Source organism: Podarcis cretensis (genome assembly GCF_951804945.1).
Source record: "Podarcis cretensis genome assembly, chromosome: 5".
Classification (NCBI taxonomy): domain Eukaryota; kingdom Metazoa; phylum Chordata; class Lepidosauria; order Squamata; family Lacertidae; genus Podarcis; species Podarcis cretensis.
In genome coordinates, this window is record NC_137174.1 from 22,210,096 (window position 1) to 22,237,650 (window position 27,555).

The following is a 27,555-nucleotide window of genomic DNA, read 5'->3' on the forward strand; positions in this document are numbered from 1 at the left end:
TCGAACCGCCGACCTTTCGATCGTCAGGTCCTAGGCTCTGTGGTTTAACCCACAACGCCACCCGCGTCCTTGGTAGCTTTGTAAAGGTTTTGCTAAAATAAGTAGCACACCTTTGAAATTGTTTGGTTGACCAGACGGTGCACCACAAGATTACTGCTCCCTGAATGAGTTTGTGTTTCAGCTCTCCTCCTCATGGTCAACCCTCTCTAATTCTGCTCCAGAACTCTGCCAGAGTCTTAGCACTGAAAGGACTGCCCATTGTTAAGATTTCTACAGTTTTAACATGTAGGAAAATGTCAGCAGACTCATCTCCATGGGAATGTTGATGGTCTTTCATATTTTAAGTAACAATAATATTCCCCACAGCTTGGTGGCCAGAAGGTTCATGAAAAGGTGCTCACTTGTTTGTGTATGTATAAATTTTATTATTTTGAACATTCGCTCCATGGTTGTCTTCCAATGAATAAACTGAGCTCACACAATAGAGCAATCATATTGGTAAAAGCAGTACAACTGGACTTCAAAAACACACACAAAGCTCTTCATCATCATTTCCCTCATCTTCCATCTTTGAAATCTGCAGAGTTTTGACAGTTCAGGCAAGGATAGTTGCTGATGCTTGACTCCAGCCTCCTGCAGGGTGAATTCGTGTTAATTGGATTGTATAGTCCAAACCTAACAAACCTTGACAATGCCATTTTGAATAGTTTTACTGATAGTTTCTGTCGCTTACAGTTGAATAGTGGAGAATGCCTTGTTAATGTATGTCCCTCTTTCCCCATCTCTCCCCTTATCCTCCTTCTTGTTGTATATCCTTGGCTGCTGCTTTGGTGTTCTGGTACCTCTGAAAGTAGAATCAAGATCCTGTGGTTAACAAGAGGGGGAAATCCAGGGCTTTCTGGAGAAAAAAAATATTCCTGTTAGTTTTTAATATGTTGAAGCTAAAGGTAAAGGGTAAAGGGACCCCTGACCATTAGGTCCAGTCGTGGCCGACTCTGGGGTTGCAGTGCTCATCTCGCTTTACTGGCCGAGGGAGCTGGCATACAGCTTCCAGGTCATGTGGCCAGCATGATTAAGCCACTTCTGGTGAACCAGAGCAGCGCACGGAAACGCCGTTTACCTTCCCACTGGAGCGGTACCTATTTATCTACTTGCACTTTGACGTGCTTTTGAACTGCTAGGTTGGCAGGAGCAGGGACCGAGCAACAGGAGCTCACCCTGTCGCTGGGATTCAAACCACAAACCTTCTGATCAGGAAGTCCTAGGCTCTGTGGTTTAACCCACAGTGCCACCCGCTACTAGAGTTTAAAGCAAGGACTTCACCTGTAACAAAATGTAATGTGGGTTATAACCTCTAAAGCAGTGATCCTGTTAGCTAGGGATGATGGGAGTTGTAATCCCAAAACAGCTGGAGGGCCAAGTTTACCCATCACTGCTCTAAAAGGACTCTGATAGAACAGCTTGTCACTTTGCATAGGCCCATCCCCAAGGAAAGCAGTTGGAATCTCATATCTTCCAATATTTCTCTGATGAAAATAGGGACATCCTATTTCATCATCATTATTATTATTCCCTGCCCATATGCCTGGGTTGCTCCAGCCACTTTGGGCGGCTTCCAACTTATATGAAAACATTAAACATTGAAAAACTTCCCTATACAGGGCTGCCTTCATATGTCTTCTAATGGTTGTATAGTTACATATCTCCTGGGCTCAGGGATTGCATAACTCCATACCCTCTAACATTTCTCCAGTGAAAAGAGGGATGTCCTACTGTACCCTCCAACACTTTTCTGATGAAAATAGGGATGTCCTAAGGAAAAGTTGGACATTCCAGGATCAAATCAGAAACTGGGAAAGCTTCTGTAAATCCCGGACTGTCGCTGAAAACTTAGAGGGTCTGGAATCTGTTCATCCTGAAAGCTTCTGAGCATGAATTAGAGCCTTTCCACAACCCCCAGTGCCTCCCGTAAATCTAATGGGTCGGAGAAACTGGTCATCCAGTGGGAGTGGTTGGAAAGGCTTGATTTTGCAACCTGGTGTTTGCAACTGGCTTGGAGGCCCTGATTTCACAATAATGGCACTGTTTGTACATCAGAGTTTAGAGCAGAGGAGGGCAACCTGGGGCACTCTCAGTTCTTTTGAACGCTATTTCCTATAAGCCCCAGTCAAAATAGCTAATGGCTAAGGATGATGGGAGTTGTAGCCCAACTAGAGTGCCTACCCTGAACTTTAGAGGCTCCAAGACAAGCTAAGTGTTGTTCAGAATCCTCTGTAGACCCATCATGCCATATCAAATCTAAATTGAAATGTGTCCACAAATATTGACGCCTCAAATCGCGACCAGGTCCTGAATCTACAGCTGGAACCTGGATTGTTTTCCACTCCCAGTTTTCCGTGGCACTCATAAGGGTCACTCTACATGATGGCTGCCTCTGTGATGCCAGCAATTTATCTGGAGCTACCTGCTACCTCCCAAAAAGCTTGCTACTACCAAATTGAGAAGTTTGCAGCAACATGAAAACAATAGGCTTGACTGCTTCAACAGCCTCGTGGTGTTGATTTAAAAGGTGCTTCTTCAAGAGTGCTTGTTTGTTTGTAGCTGCTCTAAAAATTAAAGTTCATGCAAAATCACTCACAGTTAATGCAAAGATCTTGTAAATGTGTGAGGTGTAACGAAAACAGTTCTTTTTAAGGCTGGGAGAAAGTGTTAGAATGCTGGAAGAGCAAACCTGTATAAAAGAGCTAAGAACTGAATTTGTGAGGAAGGATTAAGAGCCCCCAGTGCCATAGCTTGGTTTAGATTGTAAAAGCCTACAGGTATTTTACAGGGAGAACAGGGGTTTATTTAATGATATAGTAATATTATACATGATAGTATAACTAGGAAGAAATGGTCGGAGAGAAAGGAGAAAGTTTTTCTGAACTAGTAGATTAGGATGTAGTTAAATTCCCCAAGGGAAATGGCTGGAATAGAATTGCTTTGGGTTTTGGGTTTTCAAGATTAGACACCATTATAAGGAGTGATTTGACACATGAAACAAAATGAGTGATTTGGTCTAAGCAATATTAAATGTACAGAAAATTTTCTACATTCCAGTTTGCCCTTTTTGAAAAAAGTGCAATTCTATATCTACTCAGAATTAAGCCCCAAGTATTATAGTACAGTTGGGACGCGGGTGGCGCTGTGGGTTAAACTACAGAGCCTAGGACTTGCCGATCAGAAGGTCGGCGGTTCGAATCTCTGGGACGGGGTAAGCTCCTGTTGCTTGGTCCATGCTCCTGCCAAACTAGCAGTTCAAAAGCACGTCAAAGTGCAAGTAGATAAATAGGTACCACTCCGACAGGAAGGTAAACAGCGTTTCTGTGCCCTGCTCTGGTTCGCTAGAAGTGGCTTAGTCATGCTGGCCACATGACCTGGAAGCTGTACGCCGGCTCCCTCGGCCAATAATGCGAGATGAGCGCCGCAACCCCAGAGTCATCCGCGACTGGACCTAACGGTCAGGGGTCCCTTTACCCTTTACTTATTGGTTCTCAAACATAATCCATTCCAGAAGACTGTTTGACTTCCAAAATGTTTGAAAACCAAGGTGTGGCTTCCGATTGGCTGCAGGAGCTTCCTGCACTCAAGTGGAAGCTGCGTTGGATGTTCAGCTTCCAAAAAACGTTCAAAAACAGGAGCACTTACTTCCGTGTTTTTGGCGTTTGAGAGCCGTTCGAAAACCAAGGTCCGACTGTATTTGCAAAATTATGAATTAACCACAGACTAAATTGAAACAAACTATACTTAGCAGTGTGTTGCCACAAAGCAATATACAAAACTGAAACTAGTCATGTATTGTACTGTACTCCCTTGTTTCCTTTTCCTGTTGGTCTCACCCATAAATGATTCCTCCCATACAACCAAATCACTTTAGTTCCTACTTACTCATATTATGAGTATGATAGGATTGCTATTAAAAATATGTACATTGTGTATTTAAAATATTTCTAACCCACCCTATATCATAAGTGATATTAGGATGTGCTATAATCATCAACATCATAAGAATATAATAACAAGAGCAATGCAATGGAGACAAATGGATGAAATTAACAGTAGCAAAAACAGTTGGACCATGGCAGATATTAAATCTCCCATACAAGCCTGTTGAAAGAGGTGTGTGTGTGTGTGTGTGTGTGTGTGTGTGTGAACTAGGGATGGGCAAATAGGTCAATTTCAGGTTCTTTCAATTTCTCATTTTTTCCTGTCAAATTCTGTTCCCCACATTTCCACAACAGTTTGCAATTTTTTAAAAAATAATTCCTCATGAAAATTCATCAGTATTTTAGCCAGAACACCTCCTAATAGGCACATTTACATGCAATATAATGAATTATATGCAATTTCCCCTCATATACACATTTTCACAACACATTTTCCTCTAAAATAATTTTTTACTTGTGCAAATACATTTCTATGAACAGCTTACCCTAGTTTATGCAATTTTGTATGTGTTACGTCACTGGATAAGTGCATTGAGACATTTGTAATGTGCAACTTTCAAAGGGTGGCTGTGTTCCAGTTAATGTATTGTTTCAAAAAGTGCAAATTTTATTAGCTTGCCTATAACTGAATCAAATTTATCTGCATTCACTCATACTTTATACTTATTTGATGTATAATTAATAAAATGTAAGTAAATCCCTAAAAAAAATTAACGGGTTATAAGTAAGAAGGTTATGAGTAAACTAGATGTTTAATGCACAGAAACTGCTTTGCTATGCTTGGTTTTCTAAAGAACCATCGTCATCAGTAATTGCTCTAGTTTTCATTCCCCTAGAGAAAGATGTTAACCACATCTGTTTTAATTATGCCTTTGCTATTCCAAAGAGAACAGAATTCTTCAGACTGGCTTAAGTAACCGCCCCTCCCCACCCCCCCCAAAAAATGTTTTAAGTATGCATGATTAGAGCATTTAAATAATCAACTGTTTTCACTAAACCTGCCATCATGGCTGATTGACAAAACATTGTTCAACCGGAAGTAGCAATTAATTACTTGATTGGGCCATTAAGCATCTGCTAAGCCTTTATAACTCAATAAACTTAACAAGTTTCATTAAAAATCAGTGGAACATGACTGGGGGTGGGTGGGGGAGTCTAAAACCAGGTCTGGGTTTTTTTAACAGGGTTTGTGTGCATGTGTGTCTCCAGCACAGCAATGATCGTTTGTGCCTTTTACCAGCAGACATAATTCCGTTCTAAAAAATGTGTGTTCTTTTATTTCCACAATAAATCAGACCGTTCTCTTATATTTTGGCTGGCAGGTGGTTAATGAGCAATCTTATTAGGCCATCCTATTGCCCCATTTGTCTGCGGGTGGAACTAGATGATAGAAGAAGCACAGGGCTGCTGCTGTTGCTGCCACTTCCATTTTTTTTGTTTTCCTCAACATAATACAGCTTGCAATGTGATATCCTTGCACTGTGCATTTTCCCTCCATGGCAATGCACAGCATTATAATATCATAATGTATAGAGTAGGGTTTCCCAAACTTGAGTCTCCAGCTGTTTTTGGACTACAGTTCGCATCTTCCCTGACCACTGGTCCTGCTACCTAGGGATGATGGTATAGAGCATGAACTACAGCAGCCCATGCACCAAAATTGGCCTACAGTGAGTTCAGTTTTGCCCTTAAGCAATTTCCGCAAAAAAACGCCCACCTGTCAATCAACTGATGTCACTGGGTGAGGTCAGCTGATGGGTAGGGGTGGGGTTCAATCCTCTGCAGCTGAGCTCCACAGAGAGCAGGACCAAAGCCTCTGTTCATCAGGGGAGAGGGGAGATTTCAATCCTGCTTGGTGTTGCTTTGGCTGGAAATGTTCTGGCAAAGAAGACCCCTGCAAATAGCAAAACTGAACCCTTCATTCATCAGCCAGTGAGCAATGAGTTCAGACCTGCTGAGTGCTACCTCACCAGCACACTGGCAAAGCATAACCCACCACAGATCAACTTGGGCAGGTTTGTAGGACAACTCCCTATATGCCACCTGATGTCATCCTGACATAGTATTTGGAGAGGGACAGGGGTGGGGACCCATATATACAGTTCTACATAGTGTAGGGCTGTCCTACGTCCAGATTTTCCTGGCCATTACCAGGATTTCAAAGGTGGGATTGACACCCAGGGAGAATTTCTGAAAGTTGGTGCATTGTCCTGGATCTTAGGCAAGTCAATTGAAAAATCATTCAACAACTTTCGAGGTGCCCTGGTTGTTACTTTTTGAAATATGGCAACCCTGACATAGTGCAAACCTCGGTAGTAGGGAAGTGAGTTACAAATCAAAAATTTAGGCCTAGTTTTCAGCTCAAGCTCAATGTAGGCTCAGTTTTAAGTTATTGAGTGAAACTAAGCTAAAGTATAACTGTAGGCCTCAGTGCACATGGGTGTGAACAATGCACCAGATAGTTTACTCAGCAGAATGCAGCCTATAGATGCAAATTCTGGTAGAAGACCCAGGGGGGGAAGAAGACCAGAAGAGAGAGAGAGAGAGAGAGAGAGAGAGAGAAAGAGAGAGAGATATCAGGATGGTGCTATGTGTCAACCCATTCCAGCTGCTAGAGTGTCCATCTGCTGTCATGCCTAAGAAGGAAACATAAGCAACCAAAGCAGTATAAGAATTACAATTTTGATTGGTGGTCTGATGCTTTATTTCTGCTATGCATTAATATGATCTAACTAGGTTGCTTTATGTCTAGTGTTTGCTGAACCACCACTAAAGCCCATGGACTTCACCCATAACTGTACTTATTGCTTCTGAATCCAAAAGAACAGCTGCCCTTGACAGAAAATTGCATGAATTCTTGTACATCTGTCTTCATGGAAAAGATGTCGAACAAAACCTTGTGCCTAAACAAATTTTCACATGAAGAGAGTCCATGTTGGAAAACAGACTTAAAATTCACTGTGTGCTATCTGATAAAGGAAAATGAAAATTATTTACAGGTGGTACCTGACCCCATCCAAATTAGCCAAAATAAAAATAACAGCAATAAGTGATGGAGATGTAAACAAAATGGAGGGACCTTATACCACATGTGGTGGACATGTCCCCCCCAAAAAAGAAAAATGGGATATGATCTATGAGGAACTAAAATAATAATAAGCTAAAACATACATTTTTAAAGAAGCCTATTAGCTTCAGTTGATCGCCAAAGAATTGATGCTTTGGAATTATGGTGCTGGAGGAGACTCATGAGAGTCCCATGGACTGCAAAAAGCTCAAACCTATCCATTCTGATGGAAATCAGCCCTGAGTGCTCACTGGAAGGACAGATCGTGAAGCTGAGGCTCCAAGACTTTGGCCACCTCATGGGAAGAGAAGACTCCCTGGAAAAGACCCTGATGTTGGGGAAGATGGAGGGCACAAGCAGAAGGGGACGACAGAGGACAAGATGGTTGGACAGTGTTCTCGAAGCTACCAGCATGAGTTTGACCAAACTGTGGGAGGCAGTGGAAGACAGAAGTGCCTGACGTGCTCTGGTCCATGGGGTCACGAAGAGTCGGACACGACTAAACGACTAAACAACAACCTTAGCTTTCCTATTAGGCATTCTAACGATAAGCATCCCAAATGATAATAAAAGTGTTTCTTTATGCGACAACAGTGGACCCCCAATTGTGGTTTATCATTAGACACACTTCACCTAATGCCTATGCCAGACCTTTCACATCTGAATTTGAACCCAAAAAACCTCTGTTTTTAGGTCTTGACTGGTTATTTCACCACATAGGGAGCGACTGGCTCATGGAACCTTGGCATGCGATAGGATGATGGATTATGGGGGCATTTGGGCTGATCTAGCAGGGCTTTTATGTTTTTATATACATGGACATCAGTAGTAGCCACAGAAGCCTGCTTTTATGCATCCCTTGATGGATGGGGTGCCTGTGATTTTTGCTTTTGTTTTGCAGTATGTGTCCCACTTATCCCCAAATCCATCCAGCAGCCATCACTATTCTCATGTTGTAGATAGGAAAAAGAGGTTGAGATATGTCAAGATATCTCAAACGGGGGCAGGGGGGAGAGAGAAGAAGTACTTTATAATGCCCTTATTCCAAATTTATGCGCTCTCCCTCCCCTCCTGCAGGTAAAGACACTGGAGAAGCCGGGAGGGTGAATTGTCAGCCCATATTTTAAAGAGCAGTTCTGTCATAAGCAAAATGTTATGTGCTGCAGTACATAAAAGCTTTACCTGCGTATGAATGCAGCGCACTGGCTTGTCAAAGGGGAGGGGAAATACTGAGCGCTATTAAACAGAATGGGCCTCATTCTGGTCGCTGACACCTGCATATGTCTGAAAGGGAATGGGATTGTATTCGCATCAACATTGTGTCAAAGAGAGCTGAATCTTCCTGGCTGCCAGTATCACTTCTGGTTTGCATCCTTTTTACAGGCCCTGTTGGGTAAGATTATTGAAAATCAAACAAGCCTATAGTACCATGAATATTTTACTGGGCCAAGGATTTTTAATACAGGAATCTGGTTCTTCCCATTTTCATGGCATGCCTGCCATGAAATAAAGCATGAAAGCAGCCAAGCAGCCTTTGATGAAATACATCAGGACAAGGTTGAAAGTGCAATTACGAGATAAACCAGGGATGTTTTCCATCTTTTTAATTGACCCTGTGGCCGTCTAAGACTGCAAACCTAGCCACATTTACTTGGGAGTAAATGCCATTGAACATAGTGGGGTTTACCTCTGAGTAAACATAGCTAGGACTGAGTTGTATTTAAAGATATCAAGATTTGGTTTGATTTATTTCTTTTTTAAAAAACACACAGCTAAGAACAATTTTAATTTCTGCAGCTGTAATCCTGTGTACATTGCTTTGGAGAAAGGCAAACAGGGATCAATGGGAGCTTTTGAGTAAATAAACAGGAATTAGCTCAAGGGCGGATTTTTAATTTGCTTTGTACTTCGTACAACTGCAGAGTGATGCTGCCAATATTAGTGCCGACTCCGTATTGTCTTCTGGATGCAATGAAAGAAAGCCAGTGTGATGCAATGAGTAGGGTGCTGGGTTCAAATCCCCGTTCAGCCACAAAACCCACAGTGTGTCTTATGGCAAGTCGCTGTCTCTTAGTGTAACTGAACTCTCACATGGCTTTATAGAATAAGGCAGCTGCGGGAAACGTTGGCCATCCAGATGTTGCTGAACAAAAACTCCCATCATCCCTGGTCATGTTTGCTGGCCAGCAATATGTTTTCCTGTGAAGTCGGTTTAAAAAGAAGGGTGTGAGGGGTTGTAAGCTAGGTCTTGTCCTCTTGACATAAGCCCTCCCTAAGTCATTGCAAGGCTGCATACATAGTTCTCTCTCTGGCTCATTCCCAACAGGCCTGGAAGGGCTGGGTCTTGACTGTCCCTACTGCTCAAAAGGCTCCTACTACAGAAGGTATCTAGAGACCACCTAGCTGCAGGTCCTGCAGGTCCTTGTTTCTTGCAAGAGCCAGGCACCCTCCCTGCCCCATCTCCGACTCCCAAACAAACAGAGATAAGGGCTGAGTGAAGACCTACACCAGGAACAAGCTGCTGAGATGTAAAGCAAAGCCTGTGAATCTTGCTCTTTTGAGATTTAGTGATGAGGGAGTTCAGCATTAACTGACAGTGAACTCAAGAAAAAACTTGAGGGTCTTCCACCCTCTTCCACTCTCTAACAGGCTGTGGATATCCACAAACTGAAAGCCCAGGCTCAAATCACATCGGCTGAAGCAACAGCGCTTGCTGCTGAAGCAAAAATGAAAGCATCCTTGCAGTTTGCAAAACCTCCAACACAATCTGCACCACAAGAGGGCTGTTCAGTAGCCAAAAGCAGAGCTTGCAATAGATGTAGAAACACGCAGAAGCCTGTTTAGTCTTCTGAGTATTTTCCTACAAATGCTCTTGAACAAGCCACTTTGCAAAAATGTGGCAGCTCGAAAGTGGAATAGGTTATGAGCACATTGCTGATAGGTATAATGTCATCTCAGCGACTTGCAGAGTACAAGAATGGTAAAGCACAGTTCCCGTAGCTGCTGTAACAATCTTTCTTAAATTAGATAGTGGAGCAGAAACAACCACTAGTCCAACGGATGTAGCGGATGACAGGCAAAATGCATCCAGGGTCAAAGCAAACAGGTTGTTTTGGGAGGTGCACACCTCAAGCAAAAAGGTGCAGTTATAGCATACCACCTTTTCTGTGATAGATAATGATGAATCACCATTCCTTGGGTGATAAAGGCATCACGTTGAACCCACCCCAAAGGGTTGGCAAGATGTCTTGTGCAGCACCTACAAGGAAGGATGGCCTTTTCAAGTTGATTCCCTGGTACCTACTGCCACATATATGCTGTATTGTTTTTAACACTTGATTGGAAGCCACCCAGAGTGGCTGGGGAAACTCAGCCAGATGGGCGGGGTGTAAATAATAATAAATTATTATTATTATTATTATTATTATTATTATTATTATTATTATTAGTGAACCCAGCAGAACCACAGTTGCACATGGTTGTAGGAATAATCCCTATTCTTACCCTAAGAAAGTTTAAGTCCATAACTGAAAACCCCAGAAGGTACAGGCAGGGCTGGATATAGGTTTGTTGAGGCCCTAAGCTACTGAAGGTAATGGGGCCCTTTATATGTCCAGCTGTCCTTTTTCAACAACAAATTGTCACTGTTTTTTGTGTTGAATATATGCTATATGGTAATTTATGGACCTAATAGGTACCTAAAGCCATTTGCACATGCAAAATGTAGGCACCCTATATATAGAAATGAGCAAACCAGTGATATTTTAGGGAGCAGGCTAGCAGGCGGGGCCCATTACTTACATCATAGGAGCCTACACAACACAAAACACCGTTGCTGTATGTAGGTTTTATTTTATTTGTTTTTTATCTTTTATTTTGGAAATGTACATCCAGTTTTTTCCCCTTTAATTTTTTGGGGGGCCTTCAAGAGAGTGGGGCCCTATGCTATAGCTTGTTTGTTGTTGTTGTGTTGTTTAGTCATTTAGTCGTGCCTGACTCTTTGTGACCCCATGGACCAGAGCACGCCAGGCACTTCTGTCTTCCACTGCCTCCCACAGTTTTGTCAAACTCATGCTGGTAGCTTCGAGAACACTATCCAACCATCTCGTCCTCTGTCGTCCCCTTCTTCTTGTGCCCTCCATCTTTCCCAACATCAGGGTATTTTCTAGGGAGTCTTCTCTTCTCATGAGGTGGCCAAAGTATTGGAGCCTCAGCTGCAGGATCTGTCCTTCCAGTGAGCACTCAGGGCTGATTTCCTTCAGAATTGATAGGTTTGATCTTCTTGCAGTCCATGGGACTCTCAAGAGTCTCCTCCAGCACCATAATTCAAAAGCATCAATTCTTCGGCGATCAGCCTTCTTTATGGTCTAGCTCTCACTTCCATACATCACTACTGGGAAAACCATAGCTTTTACTAAACGGACCTTTGTTGGCAAGGTGAGGTCTCTACTTTTTAAGATGCTGTCTATAGCTTGTTTAGCTTATACTTAAATCTGGCACTGGATACAAGAGTCATCACACAAATGACTGGGTCCACTCCTTGGGTCAACAGCCTGGTGAACACACACAGGGAGGCGGGAATGTATCACTATGACTCTGCTTTGACCCATAAAGCTATGCTGAGACAACGGTTCTCTATCCCCTTTTCGCCTTTCTTAAAAGTACCGTTTGCACTTGCAGAAGCACAGGATTCCTCTCAGAAGTTTCCTTGCTGCCAGAACTTCCTACACTAATCATGTGAGTTTGCATGGTCACGTGGTTCATTCTAAAAAGTGCTCCTGGCAGGGAAGCTTTTGAGAGAAGAGCCACACACACACAGACACAGACCCTATCGCTGCAGCAGGTAGAAGTCCCGACACACAGAAAACAGATCACTTTGCATACTTAACGAGGCAAACACAGTGCAAAAATCAAAAGCAACTATGTCGAAGCTCTTTGCCCTGCTTGCCTTTTTTGTAGCTCTATTCACTTTGCATGCACTAGCCTTTGTACAGCTGAAGATGATCATTGTGAATGGTTTTACCCAGCTCAACCTAAAATAGTTGCTGAGTCTTCATTTTAAAAGAATCATAGATTCATGATAAAGTAAGGCTTGAAGGAATCTGTCAGAATGCACCCTAAAATTAATCACATAAAACTAGTACAGTGGGAGGGTCATTCTATCTTACAAACATATCAATTTTCTGCTAGTCATTTCTCTATTAAAAGGGAACAGTGGCAAGAACGAAAAGCAAAATGTGCACATGCACATACTGTATGTACAGAGGACGTCAATTATATTGACCTTGTACAAGAGGGCATATTGACTTTACGAAACCCAAGTGCTTTCCATGAATTTAGTTAATATTTGCAGAAGAGTTAGCCCAACTCCTTGTAAGAATTAGCATTACTATGAAGAAATATTGCTTTTGTTGTTGTTTGAAGAAAAAAAACACCCAAATCATTGTCTACTTAGACACTGCCAAAAAAGAGGACAAAAGAGGAAACAAGACTCAATAAAATTTGTGTTTGCTAATTTATATGTAAAGATGTACATTTAGAACTTATTGCTATAAATTAAACAGAAATGCAATACATTGCACCATAGTGCGGAAGACTGTAAACAGATGACCTGTTCGCCTGATCAGTCTGGTGTCGAGGTGCTATTGATGGGCAAGTTCAAGGCCTGCTCTTCCCTCTTATGGTTCTATCTTTAAGCCAGGCTTACACCGGACAGGCCTTCAAAGAGAGGGCTATCCTCTGAAACCCTTTCTAATAGAGTGACTTCTGTTAAGTAGGGCACATGGCCACCCCATTTCCACTTTATTCTTAACATTGCTTTAATGCCTGAGGTTGAAGTAGCAGTTCAAGCAACTTGTGGTAGGATCTGGTTTCCTTTTCTCAAATATTTATGAATTGGTGTGAAAGTATCAAACCATAGGATCTCTCAAGGAGGGCAACCAAGATGATCAAGGGTCTGGAAACCAAGCTTTATGAGGATCGGTTGAAGGAGCTGGGTATCCTTAGCCTGGAAAAGAGGAGACTGGGAGAAGATATGACAACCTCCTTCAAATATCTCAAAGGCTGTCACATGGAAGAGGGAGCATTGCAAGCTTGTTTTCTCCTGCTCTGAAGGGTGGGACTCGAACCAATGGCTTCAAGTTACAAGAAAGGAGATTCTGACTAAACATCAGGAAGAACTTTGTGACAGTAAGAGCTGTTTGACAGTGGAATGTTCTCCCTTAGGAGGTTGTGGACTCTCCTTCCTTGGAGGTTTTTAAGCAGAGGTTGGATGGCTGTCTGTTATGGATGCTTTAGCTCAGGCTTCGTCAGCCTTGGTCCTCCAGATGCTTTTGGCCTACAACTCCCATGATCCCTAGCTAGCAGGACCAGTGGTCAGGGATGATGGGAAATGTAGTCTCAAAACATCTTGAGGGCCAAGGTTGAGGAAGCCTGCTTTAGCTGAAATTCATGCATTGCTGATTCTTGTATCTCCTTCTTTTTACCCCTGTTCCCCACCTCTCTTAATTCCCCTTCTTGTTTTCTTTTCTTCTAAGTAGAACAGGGGGTGGGGAGACAAGGGTGGTATGCACAAAGGAAATGCCATGTACACTTTTTCACATTTATATCATTAAACTAATAGGCAGCTAGGCATAATTCCAGAAAGTTTCTAACTTTCTCTTTCCCCCCAATATTCTTCTCTCCATCTCCTGGAGCCATAGACATCACAGCCACCATTGCCTAGTCTTCAAAGCTCACCCATGTGAACTCTTTTCTTAATGAGAGACCACTGGGTGCTTTTCTGGGAGAGCCATTGCAGTTAAAACTGAAATCCAGCTACTTTAGGCCTCAGATCCAAAACCCCAACATTTTTTATGGGTGAGTTCAAGCTGTTTGATGTCCTTCAGTGGAGACCAAATGAGTGCTTAGCAACAGTATATTGCTTTGATGTTTGAAGGATGAGCTGGCATCTCCCCCACTGACTGAGGCTCTGTGTTCTCTGAGTTAGGGTGATGAGTAACTTAACCCTGCATGCGGTGTTGAGCGTTGAGCTTATGTGGGTTTAAAGTAAGTGAGTTAACCTCCTCTTTGCTGGAAAGTCAGCTGGTGAATTAAGAGTGTTCTAGCTCGAGAAAAGGGACACAGGTGGTGCTGTGGGTTAAAGCCTCAACGCCTAGGACTTGCCAATCGAAAGGTCGGCGGTTCGAATCCCTGCGGCGGGGTGCGCTCCCGCTGCTCGGTCCCAGCGCCTGCCAACCTAGCAGTTCGAAAGCACCTCCGGGTGCAAGTAGATAAATAGGGACCGCTTACCAGCGGGAAGGTAAACGGCGTTTCCGTGTGCGGCTCTGGCTCGCCAGAGCAGCGATGTCACGCTGGCCACGTGACCCGGAAGTGTCTCCGGACAGCGCTGGCCCCTGGCCTCTTAAGTGAGATGGGCGCACAACCCCAGAGTCTGTCAAGACTGGCCCGTATGGGCAGGGGTACCTTTACCTTTACCTTTAGCTCGAGAAAGGGGATGCCATATTGAAGATCGGCTGGAAATAGAACTGGGATGAGTACTGAAGAATTGAGGGGGAAATTGATGACATGGAGACTGTTTGAGTTATGAAACAGAAACTGGAGGGGGAAGACTTTTGTAAATCCCCAACCCTGATAATTTTAATTTTAGTAGGCATCCCCTGTAGCTGTATCCTCCTTGTAGATCTCCCGACACAAATATGTCTGGCCAGCTCTCTTCATATGCCCAGAAGACATATTATATATATATATTTAAATTGCATTGAATTAAACTGGTTAGCCATTGTGGGAGCCAAGGAAAAATATATTTTAAAAAATGAGACACAATTCAGCCCTCATTAAATACATTTTTAAGTGCCATTGATTTCAGTGACAGAGTTAGCACTTTCCCACTGAAATCGCTTGAGACTTAAAAGTCCATTCCTTTGTCTGAATCATACCCATAATAAATGAAAATGAAGACCCCAAAATAAACAAAATGATATGGTTAAAGAGGGAAAACTGAGGCATGCAATATCCCTCTTCAAATATGATTGTTATTTGCTGCCAGCCAAACAGATGGCACATTCAACTGGCTGCATGGAATTGCCACATCTCAGTATGCTTTGTTGTCCCTGATAAACATGACTAGCATTAGCACATGACCCAGGGTCTATGGAAGATTGACTGGCTCACTGAGCCATAGTCCAGTGTCTTGGAGAGCAACAGATATACTGTCCTAGAGTATGCAGCTCAATGGGAGAAGAGTAGGCAAACTTCTACCATGTTCTCTAATACATTCAACAAGTTCAGTTCTGTTACATCATGACATGTCTTCAAACTATCTCCTCTCCACACATTGTTACACACTATTGAAGTTCTCTGAATTTTCTCTACAGCAAGCTCTTTGCAGTTACCCAGTGTATAAATGAACATGGGGGGGGGGGGAGGGTTGGAATCCTGTCCCCAATGTGATACTTGCCACACACACACACCTCTGCACATTCCATTTCTTACTTCCAGTGGCCTGCGCACGTATCAGAAGTGGTCCATACCCTACATTTTTGTTCCAAGGCTCTGTGTGTAGACCTCTGTGCAAATGGCATCTCAGCTGCTTGAGGGTCAGGAATGGGGTGAGCACCCAGAAGGAACAACCCCACCCCAACGCCAATGAAACTTTCCTATCATTCATGTCCATTTAATAATGAATGTGGATTGACACAGTCTTCCCAAATGAGTCATGAAAACTGTTGAGTACAACACAGGATTACATTATCTTTCATGCAGAAATGAAAGAAAAAGAAGAAAAGAATTGTAAATCATGAAATAAGACAACAACAAAAATGGCTCATCAAACGTAGTCTGAAATATATTTGGCCATGTGCTAATTGAGATGGGCTGTTACAAGCTGCAGAGCATGATATTTAATTAGATGAGTAATGAGTGACACATTTTTGAAGTCCTGGAGTTTTGGTTAAATGGGTTTTTTATTTTTTACTTCTGTGTTTCTGAAAGTGAAAAAGGTCATAAGGAAATGAGACCCCCCCAAAAAATCATTTGACAGCAGCCTGATCCAGTGAGATGCTAGTGGAAACTGTCATAAAGCCCAGCAGCAAGGTGTCTTGCCCCTTGGGTTCTAGTTCCCCATTGTTTGATTTTACCCTTTACCTTGGAGTCTGAGAGTTGGAAGAACCCTGAAACTTTAAGCCAACATATTGAGACCTGATCGATGCTCACCCAAGAGTTTTGTTCAATAATATTTACTGATCCCTTTTAACTTGAGTTACTGGGGATTGTACCTAGGACCTTCATGCAAAAATATACTCTGTCGGTGAGCTACGATCTTCCTCCTGTAGAGCATAAAATTAGTCAACAGCACAGTACCCATGAGAACATTTACTCACAGAGGCCTTCCACAGAGTCTCATCCCCCCACTGAAATTAGGGACGAAATGCACATTCTATTGTAGTGCTTATAATGGGTTGTGGTATATGTTTCTGTAGTGGCCATGAAATTTTGTCCAGTTTGCAAATGTAGTCATGGGCCCCCAAAATGTTCATTGTCCCTGTTATATTGTATATGCTTTTTGCAAAGTTATTCTTTCATGGAATTGTGAGTCACGACCGTAGAAGAGTTATTCTTAAAGAGCTAAACACAAGCCCAATGGCATTTGTCTCTTTTTCACTAGCATTTGCCCAATGCTATAAATTAAATGATTTTGGACCACCAGCTTTGCTGCAGAAAACCTTGTGTAAGCTTGATCACTACCTAGATAGAGAAACCACCTGAAAGAAATCACTCTGAGTCACCAAAGAAAGAGCAACATAAGAGAAAAAAAAATAAGAAATATTTGACGATTCGTTATAACCGCTAATTCCGATACAATACTTCAGCTCAACATTTCTCTCACGTTGTATCTGCATATTTGTTTTCAACACTCCTCCAAGTGTCAGCTGCATTTGTGGACCACCTTGTCTTCCTAACATTCAAGAGAAGATAATTGTAACAAAGTGTAACTATCTTGAGTCAGGAGCAACTGTGGTATCAGATTAGTGTTTTCTGGTTACCATGGAAACAACAGATGCACCAGAACGGAAGCTTCTTGTGAAAGGGGGTGGGTGTGGAGAGAATGCAATTGCTCCTAATATCATCCATGTTAAAATATAACCACAGCAACATCAGTAAATTGGCTCCTCCGGCTTTGGAGATTTCTCTTCATGGTGATTGAAAAGCCTTATTTGAATATGCAAGGGCATAACTTTGATGTGAATGTAGAGATGCGGTGGGCAACAAACAGTGTTTTTGTCTTGTGGCTATGGGCCTGTTAGGTTGGGAAAATTTGGATTCCAGACTAGGATCACAAACCTACAGCTCTACTAGTGCTAGAGAGTTTGTTCTCCAGTTCGTAATCAATGATGTTTCCAAAACTCTCTGCTCATCTAGATCTTGCTGCAGAATTTGGCTTCGCAGTTACACTGACTTGTTTCCAAAGTGGGAGTGACATACAGTGGTACCTCGGGTTAAGAACTTAATTCATTCTGGAGGTCTGTTCTTAATCTGAAACTGTTCTTTACCTGAGGTACCACTTTAGCTAATGGGGCCTCCCACTGCCGCTGCTGCCGCACGATTTCTGTTCTCATTCTGAAGCAAAGTTCTTAACCTGAGGTACTAATTCTGGGTTAGCGGAGTCTGTAACCTGAAGCGTCTGTAACCTGAAGCCTCTGTAACCCGAGGTACCACTGTACAGTATTAGGTATTCTCTATTTTTTTCTTTAAAAAATATATTTTCTCAATTAATTAAAAACTTTTCTACCTCACCTCTCAGTAAAAAGCAGTCAAAGGAGACTCGCACTAAAACCATCAGTAGCAGTAGAACAGCAAGAGTTCTGTTCCTGTTGTTCATTGTGCTGTTGGCAGCCAGTACTTCTCCCCTTCCCCACAATGTCCTCTTGAAACAATGTAAGTCACGAGGACTCTCATTATCAGTTGCCGTTTCATAGAATGATAGTTGGAAGGGACCCCAAGGCTCATCAAGTCCAACCCCCTGCATAGCCGCCCTGAGCCCGGCCTTGGCTGGGGAGGGTGGGGTATAAATAAAATGTTGTTGTTGTTGTTGTTGTTGTTGTTGTTGTTGTTGTTGTTGTTGTTGTTGTTGCAGGAATCTCCCCCTCCACAGTGTTCTTATAACAATGCTATGCCCCACAGGCTTGCAACTATTTCCTTTCCAGGTCCATATCAGTGCATAAAGGCTTTTATAATAGTATAAGCTTTCAATTTATACTATGAATCCTCTGCACACAGGTTTGTAAAATGTTGTTCGCTCCACTCGACCAGCGTTTCAAACTAGCAAATTCCATGAAAGATCAGCTTTCCACCTCCCTAATTCTGTGCCGCTGTTTCTGCTGTCTCTCGAGACAGACGGATGCCAAAAACAACTTGCTCTGTTGGGCAAAGCTGCAAGAGATACAAAGTTGAAATTCTCTTGTCCAGTATTTTACAGTGGCGGGGAGAGCAGGGTGTTAAAAGTATTACAACCATGAGACGAGGATAAGGCAAATTATTTTCAGGTGCTGCTTTAAGAATACATGTTCTATCTCTTCTCATGAATAATAAAGGGAAGCCAGTCACCCGCTCTCTACGTTTAAAAGGCATATAAAAGAGGAGTACGTGCACTATGGAGAAAAATCTTATGGAGTGTTGCTACCCTCTCTGTGCAAGTGATGATTTTGTAGGAATTTCTTTTGTGCGCATGAAAAAGGTTCTGCAGTGGTGTCATGCAATAAATATATGATTGACAGAGCAAATATTAGGATTTCTGCCAACACATAGAAGTACTGTTTTGACAACTGTGTCATTGTGAATAGGAGTTACGGAAAGAGCAGACTGCAGCATCTAGCTTGGGCCTATGAGGAGGTCTGATCAAGTGACTCATTCAAAAATTATAAAAGGTGTTCCTTTGCAATGATAATTCTGTAGAGGGAAACTTAAGTCCATGCTATCCAATTTGTGAAATGCTGTTGTGAACCGCCTTCAGATGAAGGTTGGTATACAAATGCAATTAATAATAAAGGAATGTCCCCCTTGACAATATATATTTTGCACAGATTTGCATAAACAATTTCTAACTCAGCCACAAAGCATTATATTATGTGAATGAAAAGCTCTCATTGGGTGCTTCTGCCAAGTGATGATGAAAGGTAGTTTGTAGAATAAGTTAAACATTTTCAGAAATACAGCTTGACAAACTTTCAACATTTAAAACTCCCCCAGTCTTTTAAATTTATTCTTAAATCCTCTTAGCAGTAAACACTGTTTTGAGTACAGTTGACTCTCAACTTAAGCAAGGGTTACATTCCAGGGATAATGCATAAAACCAAAATCATATATATACACTCTCCCTGCACCCCCAAATTCTCTCCCATGGTGGGTACTATGGCAGGTGGGATTGCCAACTCCCCCCGCCCGCTTGATGTCGGCCCCTTTTAATTTTTAAAAATAATAATACATTTTTTGGCCCTGCACATAAAGCTGAATTTGCACAAGTTAAATGCTGGAATATTCTGAAATGAATAACAGACTCTATTCCTACATGGGTTAGCCAATTGCTGCCATACTTTGTGCAACTGCTTTAGCTTATAAAAGGGTCACTGATCACTAGGATCACACAACATGTCTGAGTTAAAAGCCCACCAGTTTCCCTGAACATTCCTATAGTCAATTGTTTGATGGGGAGTGGGAGGCATTTGAGCTGAGCTGACTGTTTCATGGAAGAAATATTGATGATCAAACACCACCCCAATTATTATTGTGACTATTTCTGCCTTGCTGAAAAGAAGCATCAGATGCCCAAGACAAAAATCCACAAAAACTAAGCAAGGGAATCTTTCTAGGGGCAGAGGCAGGTTTTTTAATTACGTTGTGTTTTGTATGTTATCATCTTGTTCTGTTTGGAGAGGGATCTGGAAGTTCAGCCACATTTTGATATGTATGATTCTCCATTGATCTCCAGTAATGACACTTTTTTCTTTTTTTATGCCCTATCCTTCAGTCTCCGGATCATTTATTAATCCGTTCTTTACTCCCAATGTGCAACATAAGTTAGTCTTGCTTATTCAGTCATGTGGGAAAAAAAATGGATTCCATATGTTCTCCCTTTTGAGCTACGGGTTTTTCTTGAGTCAGCAGGAGCAATGTTTGATCTTTTGCTATTTTTAGGTACTTATTTTGCATACAGTTTAGCATCCCAGCAGAACTGTGCATGACTCCCCATTCTAAAGCCCAGGAGTTCTACTGGTATGACCTCATGTCCCATTCAAAGAAGAAGAGTTTGGATTTGATATCCCACTGTATCACTACCCGAAGGAGTCTCAAAGCAGCTAACATTCTCCTTTCCCTTCCTCCCCCGCAACAAACACTCTGTGAGGTGAATGGGGCTGAGAGACTTCAGAGAAGTGTGACTAGCCCAAGATCATCCAGCAGCTGCATGTGGAGGAGCGGGGAAGCGAACCCGGTTCCCCAGATTACGAGTCTACCGCTCTTAACCACTACACTACACTGGCTCTCAAAAGCAAACATGTAGCCTTGCACCACTTTTATTTGCTGATCAAGATACAAATTCATGTGTATGCACACCATTCCCCTGGTTCTCCATTTGCCATCTCCAGAGAAGGGTCTCAAGGAGTGGTGAGGATGCCCTGCAACAGAATCAAGGGTAGCTTTATATTTGGCTTCAGATGCTACATATTGGCTCCATTGCCCTTGGTAGAAAAGAAGAAATAAATGGAAATGTGAAGACCAAAGCAAATACAACTGATCAAGAGAGGGACAGGGAAGGTGGGGTGAATTAAAGCATCTTAGTGTAAAATACAGGGCTTCGAAAAGAGCTGAGTAAAGATCTACACAGGGAAAACAGAGAGTCAACGAGCCTTGCCGTACAGTATGAAGACGTCACATTGCCAAATGAAAGAAAGCAATGTGGGAATGGACTGTTGAGTGGGTTTACGGGCAACAGAAGATGAGAAGGAGAGAACAGGTTGGGAAGGAGGGATATGCCAAACAAAAAGGAGAAACTTAGTGCAGCAAATATAGACACAAAAAGGAAACATCATCCATATGTCTTCCCCACAATGGCGTCCTTGTCTTTTTTAACATGGGAAAAGGAAAATTGAAACTGATGAACTAATGAAGGTGATTTGTTTGTGCTTTAATATTTCTGGTCTTATTTGATCACTGGCCTACTTTGGGAACTTGACAAAAGTACACACACACACACAAAATAAGGGTGGAAACCTCTAATACTCACCCATGTCACTTTATCATGTCTTCACTCCTGAGCCTGTTCCATCCTGTTTCCAGTGCTGGATTACCAAATAGGCAGAGTAGACACCTGCCTATAGGTCCCACACCTTTTAGGAGCCCTATGACAATGGGTCAAAATAATAATGATTTGATCTTGAAAGAAAATTACATCTAGCTTTCTTAGTTCCACGTGTCAGGCAGAAGCAATTTTTATTTTTAATTTATCTTTTAAAACATTTATTTCTCACCTTTTCCTCCATGGGGCAGAAGGTGGTGTACATAGAACCAAAGAATCACAGGTAGAGTTGGAAGGGAACACAAGGGCCATCTAGTTCAGGAGAGGGGGCTGGCCTCTGAAGACTCCTGAGGGCAAAATGGAGAGTGTGGATGCCATGGGCTTCAGATTCCCATCCCTACCCCAAGCCTGTTATTTCCCTGCACAGGAAGTCAAGGCGTTTAAATTTCAGTGTGACGATGAATGCCGAAAAGAGACTCTTCACAAATTAGCCTACATAACAAGAAAGAATCTGTTGTTGAAACAGATTCGCCAGTCACTCTTCAGCTGTTGTGGTGGGCTATTTGCAAGCATGCAGTTGCATTTAAATGCGGCTCCTTCTTACAGATGTTTTCTCAGGCGGAGCTCGAGGGAACATAGAGCCAGACTACACATTAATGCCTCTCACATGAAAAGCTGCCCAGCCAGCTCTTCCTGTTCGGAATTTTGAAGCCTTTTTGCCACCAGGTTTTTTTTTTATAAAAAAAACTAAACAAAGCTGGAGGGGATTGAAGTCATAAACACAGGAAAGGAGGAACTGCTAGCTGGCTTTCTTCTCCTCCTCCTTCTGTGGGTGTTGTTTATCCCCAGATCTCTCTTTCATCACAGCTAACCTTCCCTAGGAGTTGGGGGAAGGGGAAGCAGCAGACTCGCACGAGACTCACATGAGATATTCACCACATCATTCATAATATTCCAATCCTGATTTTCAGATCAAGCTGCATCGTAAAGCAGTCTATGATAAATCATGCTAATGATGCAAATAAGGCGCTCCTGATACAAACTGCAATTCTGAAACGCTTCATATTATTTTCTTCCTGCTGTAGGTACACCATTTAGAGCAGTGGTGGAGAACTTCAGGCCCGGGGGGCAAATGCAGCCCTCTGTAGACTCACCCAAATTTCTAATTGTCCTGCGATTTCTAGGCATGGGTCAGAAAGTTTTTCCTTTTTCTTTTGTCGTCCCACTTTCCCTGGGAAAATTCCCTGTTTACTGCTAATTGGAACTATTGTGGATTAATGTTTGTAAATTTGGCAGTAAACCATGGGTTTCCCTGAGGAAAGCGACAGCCGCCCCCCAAAAAGAAACCCCAACCCCATCAGACCCCTGCCTAAAAATAACAGGACAATGAGAAGTGTGGGTGAGCCCTCTGTTGTGTATTCAGTGGTCTGTGTTTGCCTGAGCTTGAGTCTAGACTAAGGATTCTGAGCCCCTGTGTTCTAATTCGATACATGATATCCAATCATGTAGCATTATCAGGTTTTGGGCTACTGGCATTGGCTCTTAAACTCTGAGTTACGATTTGCAGCTTGCAGGTTTAGACAGCCAATCACATTGAGAGTGGGAGTGGTCCAAGCCTTTAGAAATACATATAAGCAGTTGCTTTGCCCCTGTTGTTCAGTTCTGTTAGCTCAATAAAGTCTCTTACTGTGATTACTGTGTCTCACCTCACACAAACCCATATACTCTTCACCCTCTGTCTGGCCCTTGAGACTTCGCACCAGGCTACACCCCTGCTCAGCTACACCCCTACTTCATACCCTCCTTGAGAGCTTCGGATCTTCCTCCTCATATGAATCCACTTGCATGGAAGGGGGAAGGGGGATCACATGTTCCTGACCTGCCCCCTGTATTGCATCATTGTTGCCTGATTGACATGCCTCTCACATGTTCCAAGGGTAACTTTTGCCATGTGGCAAAATGGAAGCATTTCAAATCCTGATCTCTCAAAGCTCTCAGTTGCATGAGGAGCCTGCATGCTTACAACAAGATCCCCGCTTGCAGAAGTCACCCTTATCAAGGTGCACAGATTGGGCAATGGTGACACGACAGAGGGGAGTGGTGACCCCACTCTCTTCCCTCATGCGATTGCAGGTGCACAAGGGGGGAAAGCTGAATAAGGCCAATGCCATGCGAATTCATCTGGAATCACAAAGGCCACAAGAGTCTCCATACTAAATGTTCCACTACAATTGCAGCAGATGGGTGAAATTGTATCCCAAATGCTCCCCAGTGTCTGGAAGCAGCAGTTCACAGTCTCTTAACATGGAGTTTTACCAGCTGTTTTGGAGGCTGTGTAGAGATAGGGAAGCTGTTGAATCCTCCGGCAGGCAGACTTTGGGGGTTTCCTATATTCCAACATAGATGTCCAAAGTTGCACAAAGTTAACTGAGCAAAGATTTCTACTTCTGAATCTACAGCACATGCTCTGTGCTGACGAATCATTTTCCAGGCTCCATGATAGCAGATCATTATTATTAGACAAGATGTATTAAGGGAGCACTTAGATTTTCAGAGAACAGATTTCTCATCCTACTGCATTATATTGCAATGCAGCAACAGAGAACCATTCTGGAATTGTGGTAACACTTGCTAGGTAAACAGAGTATAGTAGTACTGTATTAGGTTTCATCTGAGAGTGTTTTAATGGTACCGCCTCACATACCATCTGTTTGAATGATTTAAAACTCTATACTGGGCTGGCTTACCTTATGACACCCTGAGATGAATTGACTACAAGTTCAGTGAAGGGGAGATATCTATATCCATCCTCTGGCAATCAGCCCCATTGTCCACAATCTTGCCACATACAATACAGCAGAGCCTGGGAATAAAAACAGAAGAAGGACCCTGTTAGTTCATACCAAAGACATATCTAATCCAATGTTCTGTTTCTGACCGTGGCCCGCTAGATGCCTCGGGGAAGCAAAACATTCCTCCTCTGTTGCCTGCTATTTAGATGTAGGCTTATAGGTAAGAATAAATATAGGGCAGGAAACCTGTAACCCTCAACTCCCATCACATTTGAGTCCTGGCCATGCAGCCTGTGGCTGATGTGAACTGGAGTCTGAAGGTCAACTGGTTCCCCACCCTGTCAGTAGATCTATATCCCATTAATTAATATAAAAGTCATTTAATATGTTGGTTATCACCACATCTGGTGGCACTGTATCCCATGTATCCATTAGGGATTGGGTGAAGATTTGCTTTTTGTGGCTGTTGCTGTTCTGTTATGAACCTACCACCAAGGAGTTGCCAATGTTCTGCAGAATTACTCAACTGTGATCATAACATCTCTGCCTGCATGCTTTGCAACTTTCCATGGAGAATCATTGCATTGGTGCTGAATACTCAGGTACACTGGGGTTGTCAGCCATTAGTAGTGCTACCGAATTCCTGTTCTATAGTGGCAGTGACAGATGTCATGGCAGTGATGACCAGAAGGAGAAAGGCTGCAGGGAGCCAACAAGCCCATCACCTACAGTACCTCCTGCTGTAGGCATATGTAGCAGCAGAAGCAGCTGTATGGATGAAGTAATGCTCCATTTACAACTCAGTCATCTGTCTCCTTCACCTGCTTGCTCAAAAAGGCCTGCAGGTGTGTTATGCAGCAGGCCAGGATGGACTGATAAGATCACTGCAGAGAGAACGTACAGGAGGGTCCGTGACTATCCTGCTTCAGTGAGGTTGTGCAAGTGCAACGTCTGGAGTCAGAAGTGACAGCCTTAACATTCAATACTGAGTAGCATTGAAGGCTCAGCTGCAAAATACTGCATCTTGGTGCGATATATTTTTTTAAGTCACACATGTTTGAAACTAGCATATAGAGTTGGCAGGCTCTCACTCAGAGACCCAATTGTCACTTCAAGGCTGCAACCATCTTATGCAAGCTTACCTAGAGATGATCCCACTGAACTCTATGAGCCCGAGTAAACAAGCTTGGAGTATCAAATTGTCATTTTAATTTCCCCCTCACATGCAACCACACTGATTTGCCACTTTTACAAAATGGAACCTCCAGGTTTAGAGGCACAGAGCCACTGAATAGCAAGTCTTGGGAACAAGCAGCAGATGAGGGCTGCTGCTTCCAGGAACCACTGGCCAGCTTCTGAGAAGTATCTGGCTGGTCACTGCAAGCAACAGAATGCCAGACTAGCAGGGCTTTTGAACTGATCCAGCTGGGCTTTTCTGATGGCAACTTGAAGCCTTTCTTAGTCTCTCTTTGAATTTCAAGAAAAACCTGAATTTGTGTGTGTTATGGCTCCCTTAATTAATTCCAAAGCTCCGCTCCATGCTTCTTTCCCAATTTTAGCCAAATCATGCCCCACTGTTAGCCAGTAACTAAGGCTGCCATCACAAAAATTAGAGGACTAGGCCACCCTGCAATGCTAACACTGCTTCTGAGCCTCCAACAGACACCGTCCATATATCATTTACTAGATTTGAATTAACTGTAGGGGTTGGGCTCAGGCAAGGGGACAAAATCCTTAAAGCTCCATGTAATCCTTTTTTTAATCCAAACTGCTCAAGCCGAATCACTTGGGGACTATGGTTTTGATGTAAAGTATAAATGCCAGCCACATAAATCATAGATGATACGTAACCCTCTTCAGGCTGCATTTGTGAGGCCTCCAACAATTTGCCAGCAGATGGAACTAAAAAGCAGAAAGTGTTTCCTTCAAGGAAAGTTATGCATCTGGTCATCTTATGCATAAAGATTTGGGAGGCGGGTGCCCTTCGGTCTGTTTGTTTTAAAAATTCAGCTTCTTGCCTATCAGGATGCTTTTGTGTGAAATACCTTATTCAGATTGTAGGTTCATATTTTATAGGGAAGAAACCCAGGCTCTATACTTCAAGGGTACAGAGGATCCACAGCTATACTCTGCATAGATAAGGTCCCAAGCCTAGTTAGTCAGCACCTCTGGCTAAAGCATCTCATATTTCAGGGCCAGGGGAAAATTCTGCCAGAAATCCTGGAGAGCTACAGTCGGAGAAGTTACTGGGCAAGATATATCAGTGATCCAATTTAGCATAAGCCAGCTTCTTACAGTCATAATCATGTTGTTCCATTAATATATAAACCTTTGGCTCTGCTGATAAGTGACAAGTTAATGCTACAGTCCTAAACACACAGACATGCACACACCTTCTTAAATTAGCACTGCGATTCTGAGTACACATACTTGAAGTCATAGGATAAGACTAAGTTAATCAATTGTCCAGAGTGGCTCCCGAAATATAAAAGGAATATTTGCTCCATAGTATTAGGTTAATAACAGTTTCACTGGCATGGTTTCCCTCAGAGAATTGTATTTTGGTAGAGGCGCTGAAGATTCTCTGTTAGAAATCCCTAGTCTCCCTACCCTTTGCAGAACTACAGAACTGCACCAAATATTTCACTAAGGCGTGGGCTCCATCAACACAGCTGATTTTATGTCAGCATTTAGATTCATTAAGTGGACGTCAATAGACAACTGCAGCCAAGCCCCTTTTTAAGCATGAGATGTCAAGAGCTTCCATTTAAGCCACATCCTTATTTTTCCCAGTCATAATGCTTGAGTAACAAAGGCCAAACGCGCAGGTGGGATCCAAGTGGGTGGGATTTGTATATCAAATGCCTAGAAGTGTTGCCGGACAAAGTGCCTTGTCTTTCATTGAATGGCTTTTCGTACATAATTTCACCCCTTGCAAAATGTCTCATGAGTCAATTCAAGTGCTATGCATAAATCTCAGCATGGTTCTGACGTGAATCATTTCCCCCTACTCTCCAATATTAAACTCGGCATTTAAGGCAGGGAGTGGCGGGATAACATTTTATTGAAAACAGTTTGCACCTTGGCAAATAAATTACATGTTCCAAAAATTACATACTGAAGAAGCCTGTTCCCCCACCCCTAGCTCTGGTACATGGTTTTAGCCTATCATTGGGATTCCTTGCCCTGCTGCCTAACTGATTTGCTTAACTGATCAGGATGTTGTGGAGATTCATCATGTATGGATGGAGGTAGAATTCAAACATATCTTCATCTAGAATAAACAGAAGTGGCATGTCCCATTTCACTGCCAGAGGTAAAACAGTAATGTGCTGCTATGCTGCCACAGAAGCCTCCCTTATCTGGTGGTGCCCGCAAAGCAGAGGCAATGGCAACAGGTTCTGGCAAGATCTCATGAGA

General features: G+C 42.7%; 1 long non-coding RNA gene across 4 annotated transcripts in view; it reads right to left on the minus strand.

Moving 5' to 3' along the window:
• Positions 1 to 401: 401 nt before the first annotated feature.
• Positions 402 to 27,555, minus strand: part of LOC307215968 — a 70,955-nt gene continuing 43,801 nt past the window's right edge. Inside the window, exons 3-7 of one of the 4 annotated variants that reach the window (XR_013838818.1) lie at positions 24,091 to 24,206; positions 21,576 to 21,762; positions 21,332 to 21,480; positions 734 to 844; positions 402 to 633 (exon numbers count right to left, since the gene is read on the minus strand). This is a non-coding gene — a long non-coding RNA (uncharacterized lncRNA). The remainder of the gene's footprint in view (positions 634 to 733; positions 845 to 21,331; positions 21,481 to 21,575; positions 21,763 to 24,090; positions 24,207 to 27,555) is intronic. The other 3 variants (XR_013838821.1, XR_013838820.1, XR_013838819.1) reach the window with 3 other exon arrangements.